Source organism: Benincasa hispida, chromosome 1 (genome assembly GCF_009727055.1).
Source record: "Benincasa hispida cultivar B227 chromosome 1, ASM972705v1, whole genome shotgun sequence".
NCBI classification, from domain to species: domain Eukaryota; kingdom Viridiplantae; phylum Streptophyta; class Magnoliopsida; order Cucurbitales; family Cucurbitaceae; genus Benincasa; species Benincasa hispida.
The window spans coordinates 3,042,409-3,051,049 of record NC_052349.1 but is presented as its reverse complement, the minus strand read 5'-3'; positions in this window follow the sequence as shown (position 1 = coordinate 3,051,049).

Here is an 8,641-nt window from a genome sequence, read left to right as displayed (position 1 = left end):
ACGTGAAAAATATAAAGTTGGTTGTCAAGAGACTTAGACGAGGTTCGAGATTGCATTTTTAGGAATAAAAGCTACTATGAACAAATCTTAATCGTTTAAGTTGTTTACTGAATGTGATTATTTGTTAATTTACGTAAAAACACTCCTCAAATTACTCTTATCCTCATAATCACATTTATAATCAACTTTTGTTATCAATTTTTTTTCTTTTTGTTTTTGTGTAAAAAAAAGTTCGAGAGCAATATTTTAGACTAAACAAAACTTATTTCATGAAAGTAATAAAAACAAGAAATAAATTAAAAATTAAAAAATAGTTACTAAACAAACATTCTAAAATTTTCAAAATATGTTAAAATATTTATTATTTATATTATATTATTAGTGACATTTTGTTGTTTACTTTTTTTTTTTATCATTTTTTTTTTTTTACAATAAAACGGGAGTGACAATTTTCTTTGTTATTATGTTGATGTCAAACTCCATAAATATCTCCACGAATCGATGAAAATTTAATATAATAAAACTATCATAAAATTTAAAAACCTATTAACCGCGGTTTAAAATTTGTGGTGTGGTATGGTATAATTTTAAATTTATTAATCTTTTATATTTATTTTATAAAAGGATAATTATTATGTGTAAGTCACATTCTGGAAGAGTAGCCAGATATGAACATGAAGACCATTTAGAGCAGCAATCATAATTGCAAAGTGCTTTTTCAAGTGCGCCATTAGTGTGTACATGAATTTAGAACCAAACTCAACTACTTATATTTAGATATTAAAAAAATAAAAAAGAGACACGACTCTTTTCAAATATAAAAAATAATTAAAATATTTATAAATATAAAAAAATATCATTATTTATCCGTGGTAGACATTGATAGACTACTATCATATTTACTAGTAGATGTTGACGCTAATATATGTCTAACTATATATATCTTTAATAGACTATGATATTTTGTTATATTTGAAAATATTTTCAGTAATTTTAAAATTTAAAATAATTTTTTAAATAACAATAAAATAATAAAATTTATTGTTGAAAACGAAAACGAAAACAAAAATGAAAATGAAAATAAAAATAAAATAAAATTTCGCATTCACCGAATTAATTTATCAGAAAATTCATCTTTGGACATGGCAAGGGGCTGGGGAATGTTAGCCTCTCTCTATATATTTTTAATGCCATTACTTTATTTAAATGAAAAAAAAAAAAAAAACTTAAAAGTTGATTTACTAGTGAGTGATTTTAAAATTATCAAATTATTTTTAAACATATTTTAAATAGTTCAGAATCGATTTCGATGATTTAAAGATTATATTTATAAGAGTAAATTAAATATTAAAATAATTTTAAGTGATTAAATTCGTGTTTTTAGTGATTAGTATGGAAAAATGCGATTTAACAGTTTGAAAATCACTTCCAAGTTCCAAACAGGCACGTTATCAAAATATATGTGTCGGACGTATAAAACGATATTAAATATTCAAATTTCCTTTCAGATAGTCCTGGTACTAAAAATTTGGAGTGATAAAAAATTAAAAATATGCATTCAGATTTTACAATTTTTGCTCATATGTCTGGATGTTTCAATTTTCAATCCCTTCAAGTCAATATGCAAAATATGCATTTAAATTTAAATTTGGTGAAAACGTCTAGACTTATTGTCTTTTTCTTTTTGTTCTTTCGAAATATTTATTTTAATTTTTATACTTTAATAAATTGGTCGGGTTGATTTTGTATTTATCATTTAGATCATCAATAAAATTTCAAAAAAAATATTTTTATTGAACTCTCAAACTTTAATCGCAACGAATAGTGATGTTCTGTTCGGTTTAAAATCTAATCCAATTCCAAATTGTCTTCTCCTTTAGAATTTAAACTTGTCAAACATATTATTATTTGTAAATATCACATCTACGCTTTGCTTTGGAATAACAAATACTCCTACTTTGGAAATTTGCATGTTCGTCGTTATTAAAGTTGATTTTTCTACGTATACTATATTAATCGAAGCACGTGTAGCCAAAGCTATACCATTATAAGTCAAATCGTAGACTAATAGTATCTATAAATTTCAATATATCATGTTAACTTCTTTATTATTTGATATATATACGTTTCCGTACGGTATTTTACTTATTGTTTAATGTTAACATGATAACTGCCGAAATAACTTTAATTTAACGATAATTAACGTAATTTCCAACTTAGAGTTTAGATTGATAAATGAGTGTCACGTCTGTTGAAGAATTTAACAAATTTTCCATTCGTTTTCTGCCTATTTTTTTCCGTTTTCAGGTTCCACTATTTGGTTGTTAATTTTATGTTTTCTCTTTCATAGTTGTTATGTTGAACCATTGATGTTATGCCATGTAGCATTTTATATGTTAATAAATAGCGCTACACGACGAGCTATACCAATTGTGGAAGGTCGATCGTCTTATTACATTTCTTCTATCGTTTATTCTTTCTATCTGTCGTATAGCTAATTGTCTCTATCGTCTAGATCCTATCATGTACTCTTCGTCCATCGTGTATACTCTCGATCCAATCGTCTACATCCTATCGTGTACTCTCCATCGCCTACATGCTCAACCCAATCGTGCAGTCTCCTACCCTATCATCTGCACTCTCACCTCTATTATGTAGACACTTGCCTTGTCATTTAAACATTTGTCAACGACAGTTTAGTCCCTTGACAACGATCGTTTAGCCTTCACTTCTCAACGATCGTTTAGCCCTCGCTTTTCTCTATCATTTAGTCTTTGTCTCCATCGCACAACAAGTCGCATCTATGTCTCTCGGCTTGTCATTTCCAATAAAACTACCTTCCCTTTCCTTGCTAATTCTCCATCAATCTCTTCTCCTTCACACTCTTCCTTTCCAGTCCTTTCCATTCCCATTCCAATCAGTCTTTCCCCTTTACATCAGGTCACTGCCAATTCCCAAGGCAACTATGTTCAACACCATCATCCCCCTCACCCACCTTCTTCCATACCATCCTCATCCCCTCAACCCACACCTGACACTACACCACTCAACCAACCCACTCCCCATCTTCCCCAATCACCTGCGCCATCAACCGATTAACCAGTTCCCATTGTTTCCTCTCCCCCACCACCACCTACCTCTGCTCTCCAACTCCCCATGCTTCCCCACACCCCAACTTCCCTATCACATTAGAACCACCACCATCCCTACTCCTCACAACCAATAACCACCCCATGATTACACGGTCAAAGATGGCATTTTTAAACCAAAGGCTTGGTTGTCCGAGGTTACTGACTTGGATATAACGGAACCACGTTCCTACAAGGAAGTCCTCCTTCATCCGAGCTGGAAGCAATCAATGCTTGAGGAGTATGAAGCCTTTATAAGAAATAATACATGGTCTTTCACACCTCTGCCCCAGGATCGCAAGGTAATTGGCAGCAAATGGGTGTTCAGACTCAAATAAACTCCATCCGGTGAGATTGCTCGTTACAAGGCTCATTTGGTTGCTCAAGGTTTCAACCAAGACCATGGCATCGATTACTTTGAGACCTTCAGTCCAGTTGTCAAGCCTACTACCATTCAACTTGTTCTGTCCATTGCTCTGTCTCATAACTGGATTATTCGGCAACTTAACGTACACAATGCCTTCCTCAATGGCGACCTATCTGAGAAAGTATACATAAAGCAACCACCTGGTTTCATAAGTGATCAACACCCTGATCACGTGTTACTTCTGCACAAGGCACTGTATGGCCTCAAGCAAAGTCCTCGCTCATGGTTCTCCAAGCTTAGTATCTGTATGATACAATGGGGCTTCTCAAATGAAAAATCTGATACATCTATGTTTATTTTCCGCAACTCACATACTTTAATTATCTTTCTTATTAATGTTGATGACATTATTGTAACTGGAAATAGCCCTGCAACCATTCAACACTTCATCACTTGTCTAAACACTCAGTTTTCACTTAAAGATCTCGGTGATCTATCATTTTTTCTTGGCATTCAGGTGGCTCGCTCATAAGATCACTTACATTTGTCTCAGTCCAAGTACCTTCATAGTCTACTTGAACATGCAAAACTCACTAACTGCAAGCTGATTCACTCTCCAATTGCTGTCGGCCCTCGCTGTCCCTCACCGATGGACAATCCCAGGACAACCCCTCTGAATACAGAAGCCTAGTTGGTGCCCTCCAATATTGTACGCTGACCAGACCAGACATCAGCTTCAGTGTCAATAAGCTCTGTTAGTTCATGCATGCCCCAACAACTTCACACCTTCAAGCAGCCAAACGCCTCCTCCGGTACCTCAAAGGCATGGCCAATCATGGTATTCTTCTAACCAAGTCCCCTGTTTTGGCCTTAACTTGCTACACAGATGCCGATTGGGCTAGTTGCTTGGATGACAGACGAAGCACGAGTGGATTATATGTCTTTCTTGGTTCCTGCCTTGTTTCATGGAGCTCATCTAAGCAAAAGGTCGTCTCTCAATCCAGTGCCGAATCAGAATATCGTGGTCTGTCCAATGTTGTCACTGAGGTACTATGGATCCAATCGGTTCTCACTAAAATTGGTGTCAGTCGCATCTCCATCTCTCTACTGCTCTATGACAACCTCGGTGGCACATACATGGTCACTAATCCTATGCTTCACAACCAGACAAAACACCTTGAGATTGATTTTCACTTCCTCAGATAAACGGTTGCTTTCAAACAGCTTTCAGTTATATTCCTCCCCACTGAGAATCAGCTAGCCGACATCATGACAAAAGCCTTACCAAGTACTCGTTTTCTCAGTTTGAAGACCAAGCTTACAGTAGCGACAACTCCTCGTTCGCTTGCAGGGGGATGATAAATGAGTGTCACGTCTGTTGAAAAATTTAACAAATTTTCCATTCATTTTCTGCCTATTTTCTTCCGTTTCCAGGTTCCACTATTTGGTTGTTAATTTTGTGTTTTCTCTTTCATGGTTGTTATGTTGGACCATTGATATTACGCCATGTGGCATTTTATATGTTAATAAATAGCATTACACGACGAGCTATACCAGTCGTGGAAGGCCGATCGTCTTATTACATTTCTTCTATCGTTTATTCTCTCTATCTATCGTATAGCTAATTGTCTCTATCGTCTAGATCCTATCGTGTACTCTCCATTGTGTATACTCTCAATCCAATCATCTACAGCCTATCGTGTACTCTCCATCGCCTACACGCTCAACCTAATCGTGCAGTCTTCTACCCTATCGTCTACACTCTCACCTCTATCGTATAGACACTTGCCTTGTCGTTTAAATATTTGACTACGATCGTTTAGATATTTGACAACGATCGTCTAGCCTTCACTTTTCAACGATCGTTTAGCCCTCGCTTTTCTCTGTCCCTTACATAGATGGTCAATCCCTTGAACTCTCAATTTATAAGAGAGGTTATTCTTTTGTGACCAATCAAAGTTTTTTATTTTATCAGATATTATAATTAAATTTATATCTATCTATCAACTTGAGTTTTTTTATTAATCGATGATTTAAGATGGTATCAGAGTAGGTGATCCAGAAAAGATCTTGATATTGATTTCCATTTGTTGAATCAGAGATGTTTTTATTTTGATTTTATTGGAGTTCACATCATACAAACTCAAATATCCAACCTTCAAACAAAAAAAAAGACGATCAATATTTTAGTTTATTAAATTATAGCCCAAGTCGGGCTTACAATAAGACAAAATAAATTAGGTTCGGTAGGTGTTTAGATAAAATAACTGTTGTTATTAATCTAAGCTCATCCTATCACATTTAAAATGATTTTATAAAGAAAGTTGGAAAAAAAATAATAATATAACAAATAACAAAAAAGTGCTCGGCGTGGAGGCACTTCTACATTGCTTTTAACATAAGCAATTTTAGGAATACAGAACTCTGTCAGGTGATTTCACTATAAGATACTACCACTACCTTATGAAGGATTTTTTTTTTAAAATATTAAAAATAATAAAATAATACAGGAAAAAGATTAAACTCGTCGTTGGTCCTATATTTAAAGATATTGTATTTTAAATTCATAAATTTAGAGTTTGATTTTATTGTATCATTGCATTTCAATATTACAATTTTACTGTTAAAGTTTCGTTGCGATAAATAAATTTTAAGATTTATAATTTTAATCTCGATTTTTTATTAAATATCTACTTTCTGTCTTTGATGTTGATGTCTATTAATTAATTTGAAATAATTTTAAAGTAAAATTTTAACTAATTTTAATAATATTAGGAAAACAATGAAACTTAACTAACTATCATTATTTTAAATTATCTAATAGATATTAACACAAGAAATTAAAAATGATTATTTAGTGAAACATTAAGGTTAAAAATATAGAATTTTGAAATTTATATGTCGAATTTGAATAAAACCCAACTATCTAAAGATAGAAATGTAATATTCTGAAAGAAGAAGTTAAAATGAAGTCAAATTAAAAACATAAGCCTCGTTTGGTAACCGTTTTGTTTTTTGTTTTTAGTGTTTGAAAATCAAGTTTATTTTCTCCTAATTTCTTGCAACGATTTGCATCTTTTTATAATAGTTGTATTTTTAGCCAAATTCTAACAACAAAAATTACTTTTTCTAGTTTACAAAATTTAACTTGAATTTTTAAATCATTGGTAGAAAGTAGATAACAAAAAAAATAAATTTAAAAGTTGAAGTAAGGTTTATAAGTTTAATTTTAAAAAACAAAAACTCAAAAATCAAATAATTAAGAAACGGAATCATACGGATCAAATTTTATTTATTTATTTATTTTTTTCAAAGAGAGAGTGCAATAATGAGATCATAAAGGCGTTAGTTAAGTGGTATAATATGAGCATTTGCAATATATGGTCCCCAACTATGGGCGAATTAAAATCCATACCACAAAAGTTGGGTTTATTTATTTATTTATTTTGGGTCATCACGCTTTTGGCACGTGCTATTCTGCCGTTGCCTTGTTTGGTGGTTGTGGTGGGCCTCCCCCCTTAAGGCAGCCCACTAGATATTCGCGGATTTAAATCCCAATCTGACTGCTATGAATAGTATAGCCCGCCATACTATTGGCATTTAAAATTTATAAATTAAATAAAAAAAGTCTTTTTCTTTTTCTTTTTAGGAGAAATAGGAGATGGATATGCTTCTAAATTTATTATTAGTTTAAAAAAGACCAAGAATATGGTACTTTTAGTCCCACATTCATTATAGTAATAATTTATATATATATATATATATATATACACACACAATATATGGGATGGAGAATTTAACTTTAGATATTGAGATTGGTAGTATAAGTTCATGTCAGTTAAATAGAATTTTTTTTAATTATATTGTATGTTGAAAAGAGTTCATCTAGATGTTCTAACCCCTGTTATTGTAATAGTTTTTCTCAATTTAGATCTTCACTCTTTTAGTAGATGATAAAATTGGCTGATGATAAATGTAAATTTCGTGAATTAACATAACATTATAAGAATGAAAGTTGTGTTTGAACTAATTTCGTAATGTCATATGGCTTAAGTAATATAAATAACAATACCATATCAACTGTGATATAATTATATGATGATATTTAAATTTTGAGGTTAGTATTTATTTAGTATTTGAACTCTTCAAAGTATTTAATATTGATAGATGTAACTATTAATTTTATGCCTAATAGACATTTGAACTTTAAAAAAAGTGTATTAGATTTATGGACTTTTAGTTTTGTTTTTAATGGGAATCTGACATATTTAACATTTTTATAAAAAAAATTAATTGATAGATTATATATAAATTTGATCTTTTGTCTAAAAAAACTCTCGGTTCTAAATTTTGTGTTTAGTTAATAAGTGATAATTTAAAATTTATCGAATAAATTGCTGACACAAAATTGAAGCACATTAACATATCGAACATGAAATTGAAAGTTCATAAACATGCTAGGGACTTTACACACACACAACATATAAACCCTTATTGATGCTTGTTGATTGGTAGAGGTATTTGTTGATGCGGCGAAAAAGATATTTAAGCGAAATCCATAACCAAACAAGGGAAATCCATCCCTTAAAATGAAAGAACACTTTCAAAAGTACCAAATCTTCTGTATTAAAATGGATATTGAAAAGCTCAATTACAACCCAAAATTAACTATTTATAGTTTTACAATAAAACAATATAATTAACTAATGATTCTAATTAGACATTAATTAATCTAAATTGTCGATTAAACTAGATATTAACTAAAATATATTAAATATCTTCTAGTTCTCCTTAGCAAATCATCAATTAAACTAAATATGAACTAAAATATACCAATTATATTCTAATTATCCTCATCACTCATCTCGACTTAAATAATAAGAGGTATTTAATAATTAATTTGAATATAGAACATTTGGTTCCTTGAGAGAGTTCTCTTGTTAGGGATGAATTTTCCTTATTTGGCCATAGATTTGGTTTTATTACCTAAATCTAATGCATCACTTGCGATGTGGGAAAATTTCCATGAGTATAGAGAAATTTTGGGATTGTTTGGAGTTCATATGTTTGTGTTTAGGGTTCAGAGTTATTTGACCTGAGTTCATATGTTTGTGTTTGGGGTGCAAAGTTGAGTTCATATGTTTGA